Genomic DNA, 25,332 nt, shown 5'->3' with positions numbered 1-25,332 from the left:
ATTTTGCTTGTTACGACAAATTTCCTTTGCTTAGAGAACACATTTCTCACGTTTACAGATGCCCTGAGGGTCCCACGGAGGTGGGTAAAGGGATCAGCTGTATTCATTAAGGTACCAGACAAATTCGCTTTCGAGCCACCCAACAGAAACGACAAAGTCTCTGTCATTTAATTAACAAACAGTCCTTCTCCTGACACTGACCTAGAAATTGTAGACCTCTCCTTTTCTTCACAAGGTATATGTAAAACTCTTGGCAGAAGGCTGAACGGCTGGTCACCACCGACCGCTCCCACATCCTTGCTACTCCTCGTCTTCTGCTGTCCCATTTCTCATTCAGCTTCCCTTTCTGACCTTCCCCCCCCCCCACCGCAGCCCTGTTTTCCGATCCCTGCACCTCTGCGTTTCTCGTGGGTTCTGCCCTCACTCCGCGCTCTTTCCTAGCAATCCCATTCACTCCCACAATTTCAACCTCAACTTAACCATCCTCAATGCCCAGCACACGGGCTCAGTCGGTGGAGCGTACGACTCGATCTTGGGGTTGTGGGTTCAAGCCCCACGCAGGATGTAGAGATTCCTCAAAAATGAAATCTTCAAAAATATGTATCTTCAACATCTAAAGCAAAAGAAACTACACGCGGAGAGTCTTAAGGAGTTTGAACAATCCTGTAACATGTAGGAACTTGCAACGACTCATTGTTATCCGAGTGATGGTTTCTGGCCAAGACCTTCCTCCCGAATTCCAGAACTACTGACCGCATACACATTTGCCAAACGTTACTCACGGTTTTACACTCCAAATTTGTTTCTCCTCTCTCAGGCAGGAGCATTAATTGAGTTTAGAGCTGAAAGTGGCATCATTTAAATATTTTTTTTTACAACTCCCCCTTCATAGGGGGAAGAAATGTCATGCTGATTCTATTTCCTACAAATAAGCACTATATCCCTCCTTTCCTGGCTCGTTCTTCCAAACTTTTTTTTTAAGTTTTTTTTTGATGTTTATTTATTTTTGAAGGAGAGAGAGACAGAGCGTGAGCAGGGGAGGGGCAGAGAGAGAGGGAGACACAGAATCTGAAGCAGGCTCCAGGCTCCGAGCTGTCAGCACAGAGCCTGACGCGGGGCTCGAACCCACAAACTGGGAGATCATGACCTGAGCCGAAGTCGGACGCTTAACGGACTGAGCCACCCAGGCGCCCCTCAACATATTTATTATGTGGAAAATAATTACATTCTGTCTGATGGCATCACATTCTTGCTTAAAATTAATCAGGCTATTGGGCCGCTTGGGTGGCTCAGTCGGTTAAGCATCCGATCTTGATCTCCACTCAGGTCATGATCTCATGGTTTAGTGAGTTTGAGCCCCACGCTGGGCTCTGGGCTCACAGCGGGGAGCCTGCCTGGAATCTCCTGTCTCTCTGCCCCTCCCCCACTCGTGCTGCCTCTCTCTTTCTCTCTCTCAACATAAATAAACATTAAAAAACTCAATCGGGATATGGTCAAAAAGGGGCGTGTCGGGGGAGAAAAACAAATTAAAAGCTGCATGTTGTCAGGCAGGATAAAAAAAAAAAAAAAAAAAGCAAGAGCCAATTGTAACGTGCCTGCAAGAAACGTCCTTGACGGGTGAACACACAGGACGTCAAGAAAGTGCCAGAGTAGGGGCTCCCAGAATCCCTCCCTCCACGGGAGCAACCAATAAGCTGGCCACAAGGAACAGAAGCAACTGTTCTGGAACTCTGAGACGAACGAGAAAACTCACAGGAACGGGCGTCTGTCCGCCCACCGTCCAGTTTCATGACCGTGGAGACGGCAGGCTGTGGTCGTGGTGTGGCTTGTCGGAGGGAAGGGGAGGGGGTGTGTGCAATGCAGACAGCGTGCTTCGAGTTTGTCGTTTTGTGTCGCGACCTGCTTGGTGGCTGTTGGAGGGAATGGCTCAGCCACCTTGGTTTTGCAAGCGCCCCCCCTCCGGTTGGGGTGCCATTCTGGGTGGCGTCTGTTGAAAGCGTTTAGAAAGGCACACTATGCAAAGCTGCTCTGGAGAAAGCGAGGGCAGAGGGGACAAGCAGAGGACGGGTCCTGAGCCCCGAAAAGGAGGAGACTGAAGAGGAACGTTCACAGGGAGAGAGCTTGGAAGGGGGGGGGCGGTTAATTTGAGGCGTTGACTTGTCTAAGCGACCTGTGTCCAGGTATTAATTTGGTCAAGCACCAGTCTGGATATTACTTGAAGGTATTTTTTAGACGAGACTAATATTTAAATCAGTAGAGTTGGGGCAAATCGGGATACCCTCCCTACAGAATGTGGTGGGTGTCATCCAATCAGTAACAAAATTCTGCCCCAGACTGCCTTTGGGCTGGAACTGTGACAACTCTTCCCTGTGGCTCCAGCCCAGCGGCTCCCCCTGCAGAACTGGGACTTGTCAGTCCCCACCGCGGGGTGAGCCAGTTCCCTAAAATTTCTCTCTCCGTCTCACCCTCTCCAGATGCCCTTTGTTCCGTTTCTCTGGTGAACCCTGACCGATCCTACAAAGACAAGCTGAGGAAGAAGAAAATACAGTGATCACAACAATGCGATAGTGGAGGTGTGTAAACCAGCACGAGGTGTGCATCAAGAAGACCTAAAACATTAAAGAGAAGCCCCAGAAACAAAGAAAAGATTAAGCAAACAGGCAAGGCGCAAAGATAATGGATTAAAAAAAAAAAAAGACTGCCTGGGTTTCTAGACAACTATATACGTACAGAATTAAAAGCTAAAAGAATAATTAAAGGCATTATTGAAACAATACTGGAAATCTTGATTGACATACGAGGATTAAAAAATAATGGAAAACAAAAAAAAAAAAAACCCAAGAGAACACATTTAATAAGAGGATGAGCAAAAATAAAGAAGGGAAAGAGGAAATTATGGGGATCCGTGGAAAGAGGACTAAGAATGAAGAAAGAGAAAATAAAAATGAAATGTGTAAACCAGCGGCAGCAAAGTGGAAGACAAGAGACAGTTGCTATGGTAACGAGAGTAATGATGCTCCACGGGGCTACAACATGAGATGAAAGGAGAATGCTAGACTTTGAAGAGCTATATGTAAAGAAATTTTGAAAGGCTCCCGGGAGAAACAGGAACAAAAGCTACACACATCCACTGGTGAAATCAGAGAAAATCAAAAGCCACTTGCAGAACGATAGAGAGTGAGCCCCAGGAAAAAGAAGAGCTTGGTACGTAAGTGGTCGCAAAAAGCATAAAGAAAATATGTAGAACGTCTGGAACGTATGCAAAGCATCTTAAATGAGAAAGAAAGGGACGGTAATAACGATGAATAAAATATAAGGCAGGAAAAAAAAAAAAGCAAGAGAAGTTATAACAGAAGACAAGAGGTTACCCAGCAAAGGGGATTGAGACTCGGATATTTTGTCTTTTGTTTTTATTTTAAGCAGTCTCCACGCCCAGCGCAGCGCGGAGCCCCAACCCACACAGCGAGACCAAGAGCGGAGATCCAGAGTCAGACGCTTAACCGCCTCCTGGGAATTGGACCTTTTAAGAAAGTCGCTTCATGTATGAAATACACAGAAGGAAGAGGGGAGGAATGAAAAAACAAAAAACAGTAGAGGGAAGTCATGAACGGAATTAACTAAAGCAGAAGCAAAATAATCAATGCCAGAATGTATTTAAAATGTGAGAGGAATGTTAAAAGCAACGTGAACGTGGAAAAAGACGCTGAGATGGCCTTGAATGCAGGAAGTTTACCATAAAGGTAAGAGAAGACGACTTACGTATTCGATAAACACTTGTCCAGCGCTTACTACGTATAAAGCCGCGTTCTAATGCTTCACAGAGACTCACTTTAGTTTATTCTCACAAACTCCTCCGAGGGCCGAACGGGGACCGCTCCTACTTTACAGACGAGGACAGGCAGAGAGGCTCGCCCGGGGCCACCCGGCGAAGATGCCGCGGGGACTGAACCGATGCCAGGCAGTCCGCCTCCCGGATCCGTCCTGCCGAGCGCTGCTCGGGGACAGAAGGAGCAGACGAGGAAAAGAGGCATAAGGGAAGGGAGCGGGGGGGGGGGGGGGGGTGAAGAGAAAACAAAAAGACCAAGAGTCGTGTTTGGTGACCAAAGAGACAGCGCGGGGCCTTCCGGTGGGAAAACAGGAGGGGTTTCGAGAAGACGACCGGAAAGGCGCTGAAGCGACGCAGGGCCCTTCTGTCCCCGCGAAGCGGGCGCTAAGTGAGAACAAGAAACGCCTGCAGGAATCTGCAAACCTCCCTCACGTTCTCAGAGCGGGAGGCTTCGCGGAATCCTCGCCGAAGGAAGCTTCCGGGGCCCGCGATCGCAGGCCGAGGCTCCCCACGCTGCGCCGGGAGGCCGGGACCGCGGCGCCGCTTCAAGCGAAGGCCCCGCCCCTCTGCCCCCGCCGCCCTCCGCGAGCTCCCTCTGCCGGGCGTGCCCTGCTCGGCTCGCTCTCCCGGAGGCCGCGCCCCCCTGGCACGTCGCGTGGACTCGTTCCTTACAATCGCCCCGCCAACACCTGGCCCCACGTGCTGTCGTCAACGCCCACGGTGCGTGGAACCTTCTGTTGGGTGCCCCGGGGCTGCGGGGCTCCGCCGGGGAGGTGAGTCACTTCTGAACTTCAGCCGGCGGACAGAGGGAACCGCCACGCGGCTTTCACGCGGGCCTTCTTGCAGCTTCCCAGACAAGTTTTTCCCCCTTCGGACGCTGCCGTGAGAGCAAAACGTTCAGCGTGGGTTCCTATCTCCGAAGTTTTCTTAGAAAGCGATCTGAAACGCCGTGTTCTGTCCAAGGAGCTAAACCCCCAAACTTTAATAGAATTCCTAGTCCCTCTGTGAGTGGGTACATACAAGATGACTTAAGATTAAAAAAAAAATTTTTTTTAACTGTACCTTAATTGCTTTCAGCTGCAGAAGATTGACCCGGATACATTATATTCCAGTGTGGAAAGTAGACTGCATAAAACCACATACCCATTCAAAAATGCAATATATAGGGGCGCCTGGGTGGCTCAGTCGGTTAAGCGTCCGACTTCGACTCAGGTCATGATCTCGCGGTCCGTGGGGTTCGAGCCCCGCGTCGGGCTCTGTGCTGACAGCTCAGAGCCTGGAGCCTGTTTCAGATTGTGTGTCTCCCTCTTTCTCTGACCATCCCCTGTTCATGCTCTCTGTCTCAAAAATAAATGAATGTTAAAAAAAATTAAAAAAAAACAACAAAAATGCAATATATAGAAATAAGTCAGCCAGAGAAAGACAAGTAGCATACGATTTCACTCATGTGTGGAATTTGAGCAACACAACGGATGAACATGGGGGAAGGGAAGGAAAAATACGATAAAAGCAGAGAGGGAGGCAGACCGTAAGAGACTCATAAATACGGAGAACAAACTGAGGGTTGCTGGGAGGTGGGGGGGGGAGGCGCTAGATGGGTGATGGGCATCGAGGGGGGCACTTGCTGGGGTGGGCACTGGCTGTTGTATGTAAGTGACGAATCACTAAATTCTATTTCTGAAATCATTATTACATGATGTGTTAACTAACCTGGATTTAAACTTACAAAACAAAGCCCCCAGATGCAATATATAAAGTAAAACGAATACACCGATTTGCACAACACAGCTTGAGAAATCAGAGCCTGCCAGGAGCTTTAAAGCCTCAGATCGCTCCTCCTCGATGCCACCTTTCCACCCAGAGGCGTTGCTAGTGTGTGTTCACCATTCTTTTGCGGTTGTTTATAGACGCGCCACAAATCTAGGCGTGGCCAGACACGTGGTGTGCCCGCTTCCGACCTTTACGCAAGTGGTGTCAGCGCGTCCTCGCCTGCTCGTCAGGCGGAGCCGGGGCAGCAAACTGTCCTCAACTCCTTCGGTGGCGCCAGTGGGACCCCGAGGGGCTGGAAGCCTGGGGGCGAGAACGGGGACTTCTCGGTCCGCGGGTTCCCCGCTGCCGTGGGCACCGGCCCAGCGGCGCACTCTCACTCCAGCAGTAGGTTCCGGGAGCACCTGCCTCTTCCAGCCCCTGGGGGTGTTTCCCGCACCCCCAAAACCAGCCCCATCCTAGAGCCTCAGGGAGCACGGCCCCGCGGGCCCCCAACGTCTCCTGAGGGACCTGGGCCCCCTCCTCCGGCCTGTCCTCCCCCCATCTCCCACATCTGTCGCACGCGCGTCCCCCTCGGCTGCAGCCTGCGTCACGAGGCTTCCTTTTCGGTCCGGCACCCTGGCTTCCTGGCAATACCGTCCCGGGAGACAGGAACTGAAGCTACCACGTTCTCACGGCCTGAGTCCACGAATGGGCACCCCCCGCCCCCCAGAAACACATATAAACGTTTTTTAAAAAATATATGTAGCATCATTGTCTATACAGAAACTGGCACTCCTTTTAGAAGAATCTTTCCGTCAGAGGTCTGAGCCTGAGCCGCCGCCGCGCCGGCCCCATGGTGCTTTCTGCCCCAACCTGCCTTACTCTCCAGCAACTTTTGCCCGCAGGGCCTGCCCCTCCCCACCCCCACCCCCGACCCGGCCCCCTGCACCCTCCCTCTCCCCAGGTCTGCCTTGGTCTCTATCACCCTCACTCTGGAAGCGGCCCTGACCCACCACCCCATCTTCCTAGGCCGCACCCCTCCCGTCTCTCTCTCCCGGAACGAATTTCAGTTCACCCCAAGGCCCTGGCCCCAGATCCCGGGGAAGGGGATCCGGCACAAGGGCAGACAGGTAAAGTGAGCTGCGCTAAACCTTGGCTTGTCAATTTCGCCGACGAGAACTGTCAACAATTGCCTTAATTTCCTGCGTAACTGACAATGTGCTGAATGCCTGCGTTACTTGCTTAAACAGCAAAACAGCGACGCACCTGTGATTTACCTATTGTGTTAAGTAAATCATAAGGCGGTTTTAAGAGGACTGAGGCATGGAGTCCAAGCACCAAGACATTGCAAATTTCATTTTTTTAATAAATGATTTATTTACTTTTGACAGAAAGAGAGCACAAGCAGGGAGGGGCAGAGAGAGAGAGAGAGAGAGAGAGAGAGAGAGAGAGAGAGACCCAAGCAGGCTCCACGCCGTCAGCCAGCGAAGAGCCCCACACAGGGCTCGAACCCACGAACCCATGAACCGCGAGATCAGACCTGAGCTGAAGTCAAGTGTCGGAGGCTAAACCGACTGAGCCCCCCCAGGTGCCCCCATTTTAATTTTTAAACTTAGCAGACTTTATATTTTTAAGAACAATTTTAGGTTTGCAGAAAAATGGAAGAGAAAGTACAGGAAGTTTCCTTACACTCTCTCCTCCCCCTACTTCCGCTCCCGATTCCCCTCCCATCCACATCTTCTTGGTGTGGCACACTGGTTACTACTGGTGAATCAATATTGGTACATTATTATTAACTAAAGTACATAGTTTACATTCGGGTTCACTCTTTTGTCCTACATTCTATGGGTTTTGCCAAATACACAACATCTTGTGACCACCGATGTGGTTTCACGCAGAATTAAGTCCCCTGTACTCCACTGATTTCCCCACTTCCCGAAACCACCCATCTTTTTACTCTCTATAGGTTTGTGTTTTCCAGAACTTAATAGAGCGGGAATCAAACAGCACGTGGCCTTCTCAGACTGGTTTTGTTTGCGTAGCAATACAGCCTTAAGGTTCCTCCGTGTCTTTTTTGTGACTTGATAGTTCATTTCTGTCTGGTGCTGAATACTATTCCACTGTAGGAGTGTGCCACGGTGTATTCCTCTAGCGAAGTACTCCTTGGCTGCTTCCAATTCCTGACAACTAGAGATAAAGCTTCTACCAACATTCATGTGCAGGTGTTTGTATGGACAAAACTTTTCAGCTCCTTTAGGTAAATACCTAGCAGTGTGGTTGCTGGATGGCACGGTAAGACTATGCTTTTTCTTGTAAGAAACTTCCCACGTGTCTTGCAAAGAGGAAAGGAGAAGGTGGCAACCACCTCGCGGATCGCCAGCGCGGCCTCCAGCGCGGTCCCCGCGCACCCCGATCCCGCGCCCCCTGGACTCCGGCTGCTCGAGCCTCGGTGCGCTCGGGCCGCACCGTCCCCGGCGGGGCGCGCGGCCCGGGGTCCCCTCCTCCCTTCCCTCCGGGCGCCGGGCCTGCGGGCGGGGGGTGGGGGGCAGGCGAGCGCCCCGAGAGCCTCGCCCTTTCCTCGCGCCAGGGTCCCAACCGTCGGGGGAACGCGGCGAACGCCGACTCCGACCTCGGGAACCGAAACCCGCCCGGTGGCCCGGCCGCCGCGTCGCTCCGCATGGGCGGCTACCTGGGCAGGCCGGGGTCCCCGCCGTCGTCCCCGGCCCGGGCGCGCGCGCACGCCACCGAGCAGGTGCAGCGCGTCCACCGCGCCCACCCCGCGCCGCGGCACCGGCCCCCCCGGAGGCCGCCCGGCCGGGCCCCCGCGGGCCCCGTCGACGAGGCCTGGAGGCGCTTCCCCATGAAGAGGCCCCGCAACGCCATCGTGGGGCCGCTGCCGTCGGACTGGTGGGACAGCTACTTCAGGCGCAGCGTCTGGTCCCTCCGGCACCCGCGGGCGCGGCGGAGCCCGGTCACCGTGAGGATCGCGCCCCCCGAGCCCTGGCCCGCGCGCGCGATCCGCTCCGCTGGGCCCCCGGCCTCCGAGAAGCCCCCGGACCCCTGCGCAAAGGAGACGGTGCTGCGGGCGCTCCGGGGGTGCACGAAGGGGAGGGCGGGCTGGGAAGACCCGCCGCGTCCCGGGGGCCTGCAGGCCGCCAGGCGGAGCCCGGACCCCAGGCCGTCCGCATTTCGGCCCCTGCTGAGAAACGGGGTCCTCGCGTCTTTCGAGCCCCGGCCGGGGCCGCTGAGGAGAAGCCCGGACTCCCTGGGCCCGGACGGCAGCGCGAGCGGGGGCCCCGGCTGCCCCTCCCGGAGCCCCGAGGCCCGCGCGCACTCGGGGGGCCCCCCGCGCTCCCCGAGAAACGCCATCAGCAGCTCTTACAGCTCGTCCAGACCGCTCGGCGCGCCCGGGAAGCGAAGGGCGCCCGGTGCGGCCCTGCAGCCCCCAGAATGGCCGGTGAGAAAGAAAGGAAAGGGTCGCCGGTCTCCGTCTCCAGCGCCACCGCCACCGGCCAGGTCCCCGGCGGCGTCCGGCGGCTCTGAGCCGCAGGGTCAGGGGCCTCCGCGGCCGCCACGCAGCCCTGGGACCCCGGGTCCACCTCCCGGGCTCGGCGATGCGGACCCTGACGAGGACCAGGCCTCGGGGCACGAAGTCGGGCTCCGGTGGAGCAGTACAGCCCGAGAGGACGGGACCGAGGACCCCACACGCTGTGTCCCCGAGCTGGGCTCCGCCTCTCAGCCTGCCGCGTCTCCCGGTCCGCCCGGTGCAGGCACAGCTCAAACCCAGGACGCGGATCCGCGGGCGGGAAGCTTCGCAGAGACGCGGGAGCCTCCGGCGGCCTTGCCACCGTCCCCCGGCCGGGCGGTCCCTGCGGCGCTCTCGCCCCTGAAGGAAGTCAGCCCGCTGCCCTCACGCGGCTGCTCGCAGCCAGAGCCCCTTCCGCGCCCCTCTTCTGACTCCGAGTCCGCAGCCACCTGGCTCCGTCTGACCCCTGCTTCCGCCCCGCCGCCAGCCTCGGACGCCACCAGGCCACCCCCCGCGGCTCAGGCCCGCGGGACCGCCGCGCCCCCGGAGCGGCCGGCCCTCACCCCCGCACCGCCCGCCGTGCCAAGGGTGGCCTTTCTGGGCGGCCGGGCTCCCCTCCCCCCTGCATCTGCGCCTCCTGCGGCAGCTTCTGCCCACCCCACGCCACACCCCACTTTGGGGCTCCCGCCCAACGGCGAGATCGGAGACTCCTTACGTCCCAGCCTTTCGGCCACCGCCTCGGCACCTTCAGCCCCGGGTCTCTTGGCCCCTACCTTCAGGCCCGTCTTTGGCCGCGGAGGACCCCGTCAAACCGGGCCCGGGGTCGCTCCTTCCTCTTCCGAGCACACCTCGCCCCCCGCTCCCCCTGCTCCCCCCCATCTCCTCCGCAGCCTGCTCAAGGCTACCGCCGTCGTCGTGTCCGCCACCCCGGCCCGCGCTTGCCAAGCCTCTCCTTTCCCGCCCCCCGTGGACATCGGCGCGGTGAGTCTCAGCGGTGCCGTGGACCAGGCTGACCGCGCCCCTGCCTGCCGCGCGTTCCTTCTCGGGGCCTCCTGTGCCTTCAGGGCCTGCTTCTCCCAAGCCACAAGCTTCATCTTCCCCCCACACCCGCGTGCCCCCGTCCCTGCCGTGCACACGGTCACCATCTTCAGCCAGGTTCTTTCCGGCGCTGTGCAGATGCCCCCTCGTAAGAGCTCTGCCGATGTGCGGGGCCCGCCTCTGCCAGCCTCCGCGCCCGCGGCCGGGAGCCGGTCGGCATTAACCGCCCGAGCCTCCGGCGTCGGCTCCGCACTCCCCGCGCCCTCCGGGGCGGGCTCAAGGCCCCCCTTCCCACCCTCCCCAGGAGCCCCTCTCCAGCCGGCACTTGGGGCTCCAGATGGGCAGGAGCAGGGGGCACCCCCGGCCCCGCCGGGCCCGAGTGTCACTAGTCCTTTCGGTCCGGGGACGTGGGCAACGGCAGCCCCCGCCCCGACCCCGGCTGGGCCAGCCTTCGGTAAGACCGCGCGGTCGGCCTCTGGGGGCCTGACGCCCTCCGCCTCCACCTGTCGCGTCCCCTCCGCCCCCTCCGGCGGCGTCCCGCCAAACTTGGGCAGCGCTCCGGCGGGGTCTCCCTTTGGCCAAACCGGCGCAGCCGGCTTTGGAGCTGCGGCCCAGACCCGCCGGAGCGGGGCGGCCGGCTCCGTGTTCGGCAGCACGGCCCCCCGGCCTTTTGCCTTCGGGGGATTGGTGACCCCTATGGACTGCGGGGAGTCCGGGGTCAGTGTGACCGCCCCGGACAGGAGCTCCGACTCTGGAGCGTTCGGCACCGCAGCACTGCGAAGTGGGACCACGGGCGCCGCCCTCACGCCCTTTGGGAAAGGCCGGAGCCAGAACTCCCGGGGCCTGGCCAGCCAGAGCAAGCCTTTGGTCTTGGGGAGGACCAACACCTCGGCAAGAAAGACTATATTTGGGGGCCCCGGCATGGCCCCCTTTGCTCAGAGCACCCCTGTCCCCGGGCCCCTTACCAGGAGCAGCGGCCTTGGCTTTGGCATGGCCTCTCCACCTGCCCGCAGTTCCGTTGGGAGAGGACCTTTCAGACCATCGGCCTCTTCATTTTCCATTGGAGCAAAATCAAAAACCCCAAAGAGTCGGGAACAGGGGCATTCCCGAAGGCGTCACGCCCACAAGAAGTAGCCGGTGGGACCCCCCCCCCCCCCCGCCCCGTCCCCTGGTCTGGCTGGTCTGGGCCTCCGTATTGTGACGAGCTCGGTGCCCTCCAATTCTCTAAAGCAAACATACCCCAGATCTAAGGCTGGAGCTTCCACATACTCACCCTGATCCATCATCTAGAAGAAATCAGAGGACCAAGTACCTCGTGGTAACAGCGGAATGAAACCGGGTGGAACCAAACCTCTGGAGTTGAAGAAACTCCCCTTCTTGCCCACTCCTCTCCGTGTCAGGTGGGAGCGCAGTCAGGACCCTGCCTCGGGCTCTCTCCTTGGGAACAGACAGGCCAGGGGGTGGGGGTGGGGGTGGGGGAGGGGAAGGCTGGGAGCACAGCCCACACTCCCAGCATCCTTAGGGGGAGGGGCAGATGCTCTCTAAGTCTTAGCTGGCTTCTACTTGGCCCTAAGAAGCAGTGCCCTTTCTCTGGTGCCCTAGGAACGCCTACCCTGACTTGGCGTCGCTTTGTGCTTCGATGAGTCCCGGAGGAGCTTTTGATATAATGTGACCTTGAATCGAACTTGATGAAATCTGCCGTAATTTTCCTTGACTGACCAACCCTCAAGGGCACCGAGATGGGCTTCTCTTGCTGTACCCCTTCCCCCCCCTCACCCCAAGCTGTTCCAGGCTCTTCCCCGTCCCTTTCTCTGCCCATTTAGCCCCTAAGAGCTTGGCAAGTCAAGACTCAGTCCCTCCGATCCCAGCGGCCACTCCTCATTCCAGAAAAGGAAAGCCCCGGGCCAGTCTCCTTCCAGGCCGGGCGCTCTCTGGCGCGTCCGCGCGGAGACGTGCGCTCCTGGCTCCCCGCATTTCCTGCTTTGAGCTGGGTTTGGAGGAGGGATGGCCTGTAGGGACGGTGCCACGTGGGTAGAGCCAAAACACGCGTGAAAAGGTCTCCGGGACCTGGCCGACGGTGGGGGGCGCGCCGCCCCACTTAAGGGCTGCGCGTGTTGGTTCCTGAATTCACCGCAGTGTTTTGACGTGAAGGGTTGACTTCTCTCTCCCCATTAAAGGTCACGATCCTTGCGGCTTGAGCCAGAACTGCCCAAGTTAGGGAACCGAAGTCTACACTTCATTTTTTTTTCTTCCTTTTAATTTCTACCTGGCGAAATCACCGCTCCACACGCACATCTCTCCCGGAGGGGACAGGCAGGGGCAGGAAGCCTCTAGCACCTGAGAAGCAAGGGAGGACAGCAGATACCCGGCAGACCTGTTCCCTAACCAAGGGGAGTAAGAAGCAACACAGTCCTCAGCACTAGTGAACCCACGAAAGGAGGCGAGAATGACGCCCGCGCTCCGTCTATCTCCTGCCTTATGGATCCCTTGGAAGAGGCCCAGGGGGAAAAAGAATCTTAAACCGGTTGATGACACGCAAATAAAATTTTGAAATAAGCTTCTGACACAGGAATGACTGTTAAACTCCCGGCAGTAGAGATGGGGCCCGAGCGCACCCAGTTAGTAAAGGGCTAGATTTGGGATTTAAAGCCTCACGGCTTCAAAGTCCGTGCTCACTCCTCTCTCTCAGCAGATCATCAGAGCCAGAACCCCGCTGCAGGGATGTCTGACTCTAAATATCCATGCTGTCGCGACTTTTAAAGGCATCGCCTGACCCAAGATTGCCATCATACGTGGGGGGGGGGGGGGTGGCGCAAGAGGAACATATAGGATTTTGTCTGCTGCCCTTGACACGGTAGCTGAACACTTCCACTCGCATTCTGCCTTCGGGTGTTCCGAGCACCAAGTAGAAAAGGGCGTCGCGGGGCCAAAAACCGAGCACGTGCACAGGCCGGTCTGGGAGGCACAGTGGATGTGTGTTGGGATCACCTGCAGGGAGGATCACCTGGGAGGCCTCCGGGCACAGCCGGGGAGAAGCAGGCAGGTAGATGGGCACGCGGTGTGGACCGGGTCCTAAACACGGCGGAGAACAGGGGAGAGATTTTAAGCAAGAAAGAGACAAGTTTGGGTTTGACTGCTGTGGCTGTCACGTGAGGGAGGAATCAAATGGGGGACGGACTGGGCCCCCCCCCCCCCCGAGATGTGGGAAGTGGCGAAGGCACCTGCTACCACCGTTAAGGATGTGAGTTCGAACTCGGTAGCTGGCAGTGAGCGCCAACCAGGAGGTAGGGTGTGTGAGGAGAGGAGGAGGCGGCAGGATTAGGTCCCAGCAAGTGAATGGGTGATACTATGTCCTGTAACTTATCCCGTCATCGCATACATGTAACCACGTACCTCCTGTCGCCTTTGCCATAGAAGAGATCGCACAAGGGCGTGGGCATCAGGAGGGAGGGATCGTGGGCATCACGTTAAGAGCTGTTTCGCCACACCGGTTTCGCTGGCCACTTCCTTCCCACCCATGACACCAGTGTGTCGTATCCTACAGGTCAAGGTCATGGAAAATGAAAGACAAAACAAAGCCCCACGAGGCCGGGGGTGGGTGGGCATGGTCCGTTCAATAGAAGGCACTCGAAAAGGATGTGTTGAAGTAAAGATTAGTTTATTTTACACATTTATTGTATATACATGTTTTAACATCTTTTTAATATATTTCTGCATATTTCATGCTACAGCAAATGCAGGAGGGTAGCCTCTGGCATCTTCAGAGGCTCAATGTTTTCCTCGCACTACGCGCAAGCCTGTGCCCTATTCTCGAGAAATCTACATTTTCACTGTGGTTGTAATTTCTCCTTTTTTGTTTTTCTTTTGCCATCTAAATGAGATTTCTGCTCAAGCAGACTACCCTGGTTGGGGTGAGACGTGTGTCCACCGAGTGTAGAAGACAAGATATATGTATATATATATATATATACATATATATATATATATATATATATATATATATATATATATATATAGTATTTTTGGGTTCTCATTTTAAAGCCTTCTAGACTGTTCCAAAAAAAAAAAAATACAAATACGTTTCCTATTAAGGAGAGAGAAGGGCATTTGACCCACGTTGATGTTGTCATTACGGGTGTGGCCGGAGACGGGGCAGACCGCTCAGTTTTGCTGAGCATTCTCCTGTGGCAGATGGATGCTTTCTACTCACATCACACTGGGCTGGGTCACAGAGGAGAGCATGAGGAGGAGGGTGGCCGTGTGAGGGGTCCCTTCTCTCCTCAGTACTTTCTCCGGCCTCCACCATAAAGCGCCACACAGATTGTGTTTGTTTGGCCTTCCTCACAGAACCAGTCGGCCAGGTCTTAGAGAGGCCCCCGCCTTCAGGGGCAGCTTTCCAGAGCCTCTGAGCGCGTGTTTGTGGACACCGTTTTTCCTCACAGGGACACAAGACCACCTCCCCAGCAGAGCAACCACCGTGAAGCTTCTAGATTGCCTAGTGCCGGTGGAACTGTGACCTTGCGGACAACGTGGAGAAAACCTAAGCCTGTTGTGTGTACACAGAAGTCTTGAAAAATTCTGTAACTGGGTGAAAGGACGTGATTTCTACCTGTCTGAGAATGTGCTTCCAGAAAACTAATATCCATGTTTTAGTTTTGATCTTTCTTGATACACTCTTAGAACTGAGATGAAGGAAATGCAGCCCTGGAAGGAACACTTTAGAAGTCAATTTTCTTTCCCTCCTTGAGGAGAATGCGCTCAAATCTATAGGAGCAGCTTTTCCTCAAGCGGCCGTTCTTGCCCGCGCTTGGGGGACAGGGGACGGTGTGAGGCGGCCGCCATCTTGCCCGCGCGCGAGTGTGTGCGGCGGCCGCCATCTTGCCCGCGCGCTTGAGGGCGTGAGGCGGCCGCCAGGGTTCGCCAAAGCGACCCTCTGCGCTGACCGCGTACTGGCTGCTGGAGGCCTGGCTCAGGCGCTTCCCCAAAGAGTGTTGGGGATCTTCTCCTGCTCCCAGGGAGCTCTTCGTGGCTCCACACCTTATTTTGGGAAGCTTTGGGGGCCACTGTTGCCTTAGCTCCCTGAAGTATACATAGAAAGTACTTCTTTTTCTTTGCTCTCTCTCTCCCACTTTCCCTTCCTCCCTGCTTCCTTCTTTCCTTCTTTCTTTTCCATTCTCTTCTCTTGCTCTCCCTCCCTCTCTTCCTTTTTGGTTATTACATCTCTGTGGTCCCCTCCGTGTTTTCAGCAGTTTATTGAAGTATATTTTACATGCAGTAAAATGCATAGATCTTGAGTGCATCCCGTGTGACCACCATTCGCATCAAGGCTGAGAACATTCCCCTTACTCCAGACGGTTGCCTCTTGCCTCTTTGCCCGTCGGTGCTGCATCCTACAAGCTAATCCCTCTTCTGATTTCTGTCACCAGGTAGTTTCGTTTGCTCTTGAACTTCACATAAGTAGAATCCTATAGTACATCATGTGTGGCATTTTTTGCCCAGCGTGATGTTTCTGAGATTGAATTGTGTCGTTATATGTATGATAAAATTCACAAAAAAATATTGTTTTTATTCCCGAGTAGGATTGTATCTTATAAACAAAATCACAATTTACCTATACAAGGAAATGCGGTACCTGATCATGTTCATAGGGAGGAAATAGGTGAGCAGGTGTCGCAACTAGCAGAGTGGCGCAGCGGGAGCGTGCTGGGCCCATAACCCAGAGGTCGATGGATCGAAACCATCCTCTGCTAGGGTTCCTCCTTTCCCACCTTCAGGGGGGGAAAGGTAGAATTAAAGCCATCTCTTTTTTTTTTGTTCTTTACAACTCCTGCAATGTTTTTTCACCCTTTACCTAATTTCTGCAAATGGGTATTTTCCTTTCTTTTCTTTCTTTTTTCTTTTTGCGAAAGCTGCCCTTCTCATTTCAAAAGAGATGCAAACCTCACCCTTCTTACTTGGGAAGAGGTGACACATTTACCTTTCATTTCCGGTGGATCAGCATTATATCTTTCAGAATACATGCTTGTCTCCGGTTATAGTTTTCTATTTTTTTTTACACTTGAAGGAAAAACATTTTCATTGACTTCTGCCCAATGACTATATTGCATTTTACTTGGGCATCAGTGTCCTGCTCCTCACTTCTTTATGCAGCCCTGTGCACGGTTTATCACATTTAGGTCAAGTTAATGGGAATGTTTTGGGAGTCCTTCGCTAAAGCAATGCATGTTGTAATAATCACAAAGACGCCATTTGTAGGATTTTATGCATCAGATTTTATGGAACAGATGCAAAGAAGTTACATGTGAAATGGTAGAAGAAAATGGAAGGAATGCATTAAAGTAAAAAAGTGTGTGCATCAGGATCCCATGGACAAATTCAGGGGGAAAAATGGAAGTCATTAAGGTATTTGCAAAAATGTGTTTATGAGGAAAATTTTGTAAGTAAAGCACTCTTTAGTGAGTCTCTACATTATAACAAGAAAATAGAAATTCCTGTAACAACAAGGACCTTAAATAATGAAAATGAAGAGGAAATCCTATGGAAAAATAGAAGTAAGGTGAGGGGGGCCGACGGGACCAGGGCAGGGGGGAGGAGGAGGCACAGCTTTGATCCTCTGCATTTAAAGGTGTGCGCCCTGACTTGTCACAGAATGTGCAGACAGTGTTGGAGCTGAAGTTCCATCATTTTGCAACCGCCTTAGTAAAGGTGGGTTCAGGTAAGAATTATTAATGCATGCTAAATCTGAGGGGTAACTTTGGTGGGCCAAGGGCAGGCAGGCTCCCCCAAGGTGGGCCACTTTGGCATGAAGATTATTTTGACTTATAAAGCAATCAACTACCCCTGAAATCATTGTTGTACTATATGCTAACTTACTTGGATGTAAATTAAAAAAAAAAAAAAAAAGGCAAAACTAAATAAACAATCACAGAAGATCAAAAAAAAAAAAAAAAAGGAATGTTCTAGAACCTGATAGTGGTGATGGTTACACAACCTTGTGAATGAACTAAAAGTCACTGAATTATAGATTTTGAAATGGTTACATGGTGAATTGTAATGTGAATTTCATATCAATAAAAATTTATATGTATGTATGCAAAAAAAAAGCTATCAAAACCCAGTAGGTTCAGGAAAAGCTCTTTTTAAAAAAAATTGTTTTTGAAGCCTATTTATTTGAGAGATGGAGCAAGTGGGGGAGGATCAGAGAGCGAGGGAGATAGAGAATCCTAAACAGGCTCCGCACTTTCACGAACCCTGAGATCATGACCTGACCCGCCACCGAGAATTTATATAACAATAAATTTAAGAAACTTATTAAAAGAAAAACATTTAATTTAAAAAAAGTTTTAAATTAAAAATTTTTTAAATGTAAGAAATTTTCTTAAAGAAAAACAAAACAAACAACAAAGTGAGCAGCTACTGTATTCTTTTAAAAAATGTCAATATCATGACTACAAAGAGAGGCTGCGGTGATGTTTTAGATTAAATATGGACAACTGAACTTAACTAACTGGAATCGAAGTAAAAAACATGTTTTTGGACAAATGATACGATACCTAGTCTGTACTGGGGGAGGGGATGCTCTAAGAGGCATTACTGGGCCAGTAGACAAAATTGAAATACAGGCGAGAGATTTTAAAAACAGTATCATTGTTAAATACACTGAACGGATACATATACTGTCGTTATACATAAAGAATATCCTTAGTTTTAGGAAATATCTACTTAAGTATTTAAAAGCAAAAGGCCATGAAACATACAGTTTACTCTTCCGTGGTTCTGAAAAAAAAAAAAAATAGGGAGAAATGGAGATAGACCGAACATGGAGACTGAATCAGAGAGGCAGGGAGGGAGAGAGAGGGAGGAAATGGCACAAAATGTTAATAGGTGAATCCCAATAAAAGATATAGAGGTGGGTTTTGTTCTATTCTTATTGTTACCAATTTTCTTTAAGATCGAAGTTATTTCCAAGTGAAAAGTTTAAGACCCTTGTTATGGCCCTTTGAAAAAGTAACAGGAACTGTATAATATACACGCAAATTCCCACCAACCACCTTAAACCATTAGCAGTGTTTGTGGAGGTCGTTTCTCTTCTGACCCGCCCACCGCCCATCAGCATTTTGAAGCGAATTCGAGACAGGAGGTTCCCAAGCGCTGGGCTGTGACGAGAAACAAGGAAAGGTAAGGATTCCTGCGGCTTGAGGAACGAAGGAGGCGGCGAACAGAGTTGTAAACCGTTCCCAGGAGGGGAAGCCGGCGTCGGACCGAAGCCTCGGCTGCTTTGGTTCTGCGATTTGAGCCCCGACGTGACTGGGGCCAAGGACTGTGCGCCACAGGGATGCTGTGCCTGAGTCCCCAGCTCCGCGACCGCGGAAGGGGGCGGAAGCAGCAGGCGGCGCTCTAAAAGGGAGCACTCGCCCTCCCCCCGCCGCGCCAGAAGGCAAGGCAACCGCCGTCGGAAGGGGATGGAGGGTGTGAAGGCGGAACGTCGCACACCAAGGTGAGGAGTGCAAGACTCACACCCGCGCTCCCGACAGCCAGGGCCGACGAGGGTGGGATTCGAACCCACGCGTGCAGAGCACAATGGATTAGCAGTCCATCGCCTTAACCACTCGGCCACCTCGTCCCACGAGCCGTAAGCCCTTTAGGTACCTCTTTAACGTCTTACTTTCGGCCAAGCTTTGCTCTGTGACCCCGAGCTGTGGCATTGTTTTTCAAATCACAGTCGTGGCAGGGATTTCTTACCTCTAGTCCTTTCCATCTTCCTCCAGGTAGCCTTCCCCGTTTTGTTAATCCCATTTTAGCCCGCCGGGGCCTCCAGCCTCAATTGTCTTCCTTCCTCAGTACTCACACTTGCCTTCCAGAATTTTATCCCGATATGTATTTTGCGCTCGAAGACCCTATCCTGCCGCTATGCAACAGGGAGCATAAATTGAAGGCTATTTTTTACTTATTTCCAGGGACAATAAATCTATCCTCTGCCGACCTGAATTAGCTTTGCATTTCATTTCACACAACAAGATCTACAAAGATAAGTTTGACAGGTAGTTTATTACATATGTGAAGCAGCATTGCATTGGAAATGCGTTCTTCAGTGAAAGGGCCAGGAATATTTTTCCCCATCAGGTCATGTGTCCACAGAGGAAAACTGACGACTGGAATAAGAAGACTTCGGTGGAGGTTAACAGCAAAAAGACCCCTAGTTTGTGCTTTTGAATAAGTGTGCTTTTATGATTACTTAAGGCGCATTATTTAAAGTAGACTCTTTAATACATTTCCTGCCACTGAATGTAATAAATACATGATAGCAGTGAATAAAAGCGCTAGCAAAGAAGGGACTTGCAACCATGTACAAATAACTTTTACAAAATGTGGTTATCTCTTTTCTTTGACACAAGTCGAGGAGGATTTTCTTATGAGTCTGAATGAGTAAAAAGAATTGAAGCGCCAACTTTCCGTGATACATGTCTGTTCCCTTTCGTTTAGTGTGATGTTACTCTGAAGTAGATGCGAAATTTGTCACCTCCTTCTCCAAGAAATCGTATAAAATATGCAACGGAGACGCCGCCCCCTGTCCTGCCTACAGACAATACTTCCAGAACGTCGGAGACGCCAGTATTTCCAATTGTCCTTTCTTGTCAGTGGGGATATTTTTACCCCCCCCCCCCCCCGAGGTCACAGGTCGCAGAAGTCTGTCGCATAAAAGGAAATAGACCGGCCTGATTTGCAAGGGGATGTGTTAGCAGGGAGGGCTCACATCCATCAGGAGCAGGTGCGTGGTCGGGAAGGGACATTTTAGGAAAGTGTTTCTCTGTGTCCCGATCTCCAGCCCTCTGGCCTCGGTGGCATGAATTCTCCGATCTCCACTGACAGTGGAGCTGCTTTTTTCTGACCACATCCGGCTTTTCGCCCTGCTCTCGTCTTCCATCAGAGCCTCCTTCCAAACCGAAAGGGCCCCAGCAGTTCCCAGAGCAGCCGCACTTTTCCAACCTGCACCACAATCTGTCCCCTGGGGGGAAAAGCCAACTTCAAAGTAGGTTAGTCAGTGTTTTATTCGTCATCTTCCCGAGGACTATAGCCAGGGAGACTGGTTCAGACCGCTCTGAGAGCTGCTGCGAAGCTGGTCAGCTCACAAGGGGTCGTAGGCAGGAAGGGGAGGGAAACTTGATGGATCGCCGCCGAGCTCCAATCCCTTGCACTCGCAAGATATGGTCTGTTCAGTTGTAACAATTAAGATGTGCGGATTTCCACATCACTACTTAAAAAGCCCATAGTTAATCTTAATACATGTGTTTCTGTCCTATCTGGTTGTTCAAAAATATTGCTTGCATGCCTGCACTTGACTGGTTTTCTCTTTTTTCTGCATTGGAGATCTCCTTGAGGTCACTGGGGACGGTCACAGAAGACTGACTTTGGTCACCAGCTCTTGGTGCACAAGGGGCTCCCAGATCTGAGGGCCGGACCGGCAACAGCAGAGAGGGCTGGAGGCGGCTCCAGGCCAAGTCCTCAGGGAACCCACATCCAGAACAGTCGAGGCCCGCGGAGTAAACACGCTATCCTGGGGAAGAAGTCTCTGAATCAGCTCATTTCCCCTTCCCGAACGTGTAAAGCTTGCTCGTGCAAACTCGAAGCCTCACGTCTACTGAGTATTGACTATCGCGGATCGGATCGCATCTACCGACCCAGACCTCTGAATTAGGGCTGCGGTTCTCATGGTCTTGTCTGAGGACAGTTTGCTCGACCACCTGCACCCATAGCTTGGGGTACATCCCTTTGTTAATTTCCATCCTGACTTTCTGGGTCCACGACTATCACCAGGTTTTCTCTGGCTCCTCTCACAGGCCATCTTTCCTCGTGTCTCCGTCTGCAGATCTTCTCTAGAAACTTCCAGTTCCAGCAAGGTTTGGGAGGTTTCCTTGCGCATTTCCTGGAGAGATTTCTCCTTCCCCTGCCCTCCTCCCCACAACCAGCTGTGCACCCCAGGCATTAAGCTAGCCTTTGGCAAGTGCAGGGGCCAGGGGCAGGCCACTCCAAAATGTGTCACTTGGGCTTGCAGATTATTTTGAGCTGAAGACAATCAAGGCCCAGAAAACTCAAGAAGAAACTGACACCCCCCCCCCCCCACACACACACAACTGCCTAAAAGATCCTGCAGCAGGAAGAAAGCTATCAGCATAGAATTACGTCATACTTTGAACCAGGGGCAGTAGACAGAGAGGAGGACCCCGGGAAGGCCCGTTTGACCAAAGTTCTCTCTTTGTCCCCTTGCTTCTGAGTGGCCCTACAAACACTGTCCACCAAACATTCTTTTTTATCGCCCTTCCCTTCCAGGGACCCCTCTCTCCTTAGTTCTGAATAACATATACAGACAGCTTGTTTTGCTGTCTTTGGAATCTCATGTCTGTTTGGGTTCCCTGAAGTTTGAAATTAAATTTGAGTTTCTCCTTTTAATATGTCTCATGTGACTTTAATCCTTAATTCAGCTAAACAACCTTGAAGGGCAGAGGGCATTCTTTTTGTTCCCAATACTGGTGACTGCAGACAGGGGCTAGTACAGGAAGGAATGCCAGGAGTAAGTTTGGGCACAGGGGTTCCTTTGCAAAAGGGTTTGGCTTGGGGAAAGGAGGAGCCAGAAGTTGGGAAAAGGGCCACGCAAGGTCCCACCGAGATTTGAACTCGGATCGCTGGATTCAGAGTCCAGAGTGCTGACCATTACACCATGGGGCCCACCTAGCCACCTTCCCCCCTAATTTGCTGACATAGTTCTTCTTGCCCAAGTCCCCTGATCTATAAGCACAGGTGACTTTTCCTCCTCCGGGATGGAGTCGTGGACGTTCACCTGTCGCACATCTCCTACCCCAGGGTCTTACTGGAAAACACCAGCTTCCAAACGTCATGAACCCTCTCCCCCTTTTACCTGCGTATTCCCCCCAAGCGGTTCCGGCACGGGGTGCTCCGGGCCCCTAAATAGGAGCACAGGTGAGGTCGTGACCCGGGCCGAGCCCGTCACCGAGGTTCAGGTTTTGTGACAGGTGTTTGTATTGTTACCTCACGTGAGGCTCACGCGCGCCCTGGGAGGTGGGGACACCTGAGGCCGAGGCCTGCGATCCTTCACTCTGCTTGCCTATCAAGGCTGATTTCCTTCTGCGGGCCCTGCACTTGCGCGGGGGACCGGGGACGGGACGGGAGGAGGGTCCCTGCGGCCCTGGGGCACCTGTGGTGGGGAGGGAGGACCGGCGCATCGCACCCCCCGGCCCCCGGCCTCCTGCTGGGCGCTCCGCTCGGGACAAGTGAGCAGGAGGGACCCGCAAACGGCCTGGAGGACGACCCCGGGCGGCCCGAGCCCCCGCCGTGCGGGTCCACACGCGAGGACGGCGCGTCTCGGCACCTGAGCCGCCCCCCGGGGGCCTTTCGCCGGCTCCGAGCGCGGGGATTCCCAGCACACGTTCCGTGAAGGACTTTGGGGCAGTTTCCTTAGTGGGGTCAGAGTACAGACAGGGCTGCTATTCCTGGGGTTCTCCTGGCCCCGCTCCCTTCCCAGAGAGCCCACCGGGCGGATTCCGGGTTAGGCCAGGACCGGCCCGACGCGCGCACCTGCCGCGCCCCGCCCCGCGCCCGGGATCTCTGACGCTGACCGTCCGCTGCCGGGTTTTTCTCCATATGGAACCTTCGACCCCCAGTCCCATCCGCGTTTCTTCTGTGGGAGGCTGGGAAGGCCTGAGCCCCGGGGGGTGGGAACTGCGTGCGGCCGCGTCCCGAAGTCTGGAGAGGCTGTGGCCCCGCCGGGCGGTGGGACCGGTCGCCGAGGGATGGGAGCGGCTCCCGCCCAACGCCTCAGCGAGCGGAGACGCAAGACACGCCGGGAGGTTCTGTCTCGGGCCCAAAGCAATCATGCTCTCTGCCTTCTAAATCAAGTCTGGCCTTTGCCCTGCGGAACGGAAAGAGCGCCTCGGCCCCAGCCCCGGTCCCTCTTGGGCACCGCGCGGGGTCGTGGGCCGTGACAAGAAATTCACTCGCGGACAGTCACCGATGAGACGCGTGGAAAGTTAATTCTGTAAACTCGACCTCGGACAGTTTGTGACAGGGGGGTCCCTTCCCTCTGTGGCACTTGACCCCTGACGGGCCCCTGCCCAGAGTCTGAAGCCGGTGCTGTCCCCGCTCTGTCCCCTGGCCTGCTTGGCCCAGCGGGGGACTCGCCCCTCGCGGTCCTCCGGCTCCACCTCTCCCGGGGTCCTGCCCCCCTGGTCTCCACCACGGCCCCCACCCCCACCCCCCTGCCTGCCCAGCCCGGTCCCCTGAAGAGTTCTCAGCAGGATGTAATGGCCGGGGTGGGTCAGGAGGAGGCTCCCCCATTGTGTTCCAGGTGGGCAGGGGACAGGCGGGTGAAAACTTCGGTTGACAGAGGTAGGAGGTAGGAGGTGAGGTGGAGGAGTGAGGGAGAGCCAGCCGCGGGACCGTGCAGTTGACAGGGACGCAGCTGGACTCCAGGCTTCCAACGCGCCCCTTCCGGACTCTGGAAAATGGATGCGAGTCAGATGTTGTCCAGGTGGGTGTGAATTCCTGGCCCATCAAGGTCCTTGCTGAACTAAGAATCCGATTGACGTGTGACACATTAACGGGCGAACATCAAATTTAATAGGAGGAATCCACACAGACCTAGAAATTTCGAAGACCGTCTGCCCGAGTCGCCTCCGGCATCCGGCACTAACAAGGGGGCAGGGGTCTGGGACTTGAGAGGAAAGAAAAGCAATTTGCAGGGTGGTCAGGGGCAGGGCAGATGTTCCTAAGCAGATGTTTGCCCTGTACAGATGGGTCAAGGAAATTGATTTACAAAATCAGATGTGTGAAGTGATTCTCGTTTAGGAGAAGGATGTTTTCCCAGCAGGTCGTAAAAATGGTAAATCAGATTTTCTCTAAATAAATTAGAAAATCAACTACTTGAAACAGTGAACATACGGTTTCTTATCTGGATATTTTAGGACAACCAAGATAATCAATTTTTATAATAGATATAATAAGGTCTAATTTAATTAGTGGCGAAATATTTCCACCAAATGGTCACCTAGGACGCCCTTTATTCTCTCGAGACTTCCAAAACCAAATAGTGCGCAAATGACTCCTTCTAATAACAGTGTCTGTACAAGTTCAAGGTGACTTTACAAGGAAGGTCATTTAAAGATCATTGGCTAATGGGGCGCCAGGGTGCCTTAGTCGGTTAAGTGTCTGATTTGATTTCGGCTCAGGTCATGATCTCACCGTTCCTGGGATTGGGCCCCGAGGTGGGCTTTGTGCTGACGGTGCGGAGCCTGCTTGGGATTCTCTCTGTCTCCCTCTCTCTCTGCCCGGACAAATATTTTCTCTTTTCTCTTGATAGATATGGCATTTTATCCAGGTTTTGTGTGTGTGTGTGTGTGTGTGTGTGTGTGTGTGTGTGTGTGTATGTGTGTGTTGCTTTATTTTTTTATTTAGAAGGTATTTTTGTGATCCTCCCATATCAAAACAGGAAAGTGGTTTTCTTCCTCTTTTAAACTGCCGTAGTCTTCAGTTATATGGGATGTACCACAGTTTAGCCGACAATTAAAATTTCCCCACAAACTGCTGTGGCAAACACTGCTCCTATCTACGAACATACACCATATCTCACGTCATGATGTCCTGCACACGTATGGAAAATATGTCAGAGAATGTGTGCTCTGATAATTTTGATAGACATTGTCCCATTATGCTTCAGAGGGCTGCCCCAGAATGTGTTTGTTTCCTTTAACTGAACTGAGGACACATAAATAGAATCCTGGCCACATTTCTTACTCCTTTTTTTAAAAAAAAAAATAAAAATGTATTTATTTTGAGAGAGAGCGAGTGGGGGTGGGGGGAAGGGGCAGGGCTCAAACTCACGAACCCATGAGATCATGACCTGAGTCGGACACTCAACCCACTGAGCCACCCAGGTGCCCCGATGCTGCTCTGTCTTTCTGAGTCTCCGGCTGCATGCTACACAACTGAGGCAAAACCAGACCGTCAGTGAAGAGGTGGAAGAATTCACAGTGGGGGCGTGTGTAATTCAGAAATGTCATCTCATCTCAGGTAGACGAGACTTTGGGGGTGCAGTTAGTGGTTTGACAAAGTGAATGTGGGAGAAGCCCCTTCCTAGGGGCTGAGTGAGAGGCAGGAGAGGGGGCCAGCGGTGGCTTCCTTT

General features: G+C 53.4%; 3 non-coding genes across 3 annotated transcripts; 1 reads left to right on the top strand and 2 right to left on the bottom strand.

Annotated features, from left to right (window-relative positions):
- The first annotated feature begins 15,817 nt into the window (after nt 1-15,817).
- On the top strand, nt 15,818-15,889 carry TRNAM-CAU (transfer RNA methionine (anticodon CAU)). The gene has a single exon. It is a non-coding gene; the product is annotated as a tRNA-Met (tRNA).
- A 2,791-nt stretch (nt 15,890-18,680) lies between these two features.
- TRNAS-GCU (transfer RNA serine (anticodon GCU)) lies at nt 18,681-18,762 on the bottom strand. Its single transcript has one exon. It is a non-coding gene; the product is annotated as a tRNA-Ser (tRNA).
- A 3,029-nt stretch (nt 18,763-21,791) lies between these two features.
- TRNAQ-CUG (transfer RNA glutamine (anticodon CUG)) lies at nt 21,792-21,863 on the bottom strand. Its single transcript has one exon. It is a non-coding gene; the product is annotated as a tRNA-Gln (tRNA).
- Between the last annotated feature and the right edge of the window lie 3,469 nt (nt 21,864-25,332).

Source organism: Acinonyx jubatus, chromosome B2 (genome assembly GCF_027475565.1).
Source record: "Acinonyx jubatus isolate Ajub_Pintada_27869175 chromosome B2, VMU_Ajub_asm_v1.0, whole genome shotgun sequence".
NCBI lineage: Eukaryota > Metazoa > Chordata > Mammalia > Carnivora > Felidae > Acinonyx > Acinonyx jubatus.
Note: the sequence above shows the minus strand (reverse complement) of the source record. Positions and strands in the feature narration are given on the sequence as shown.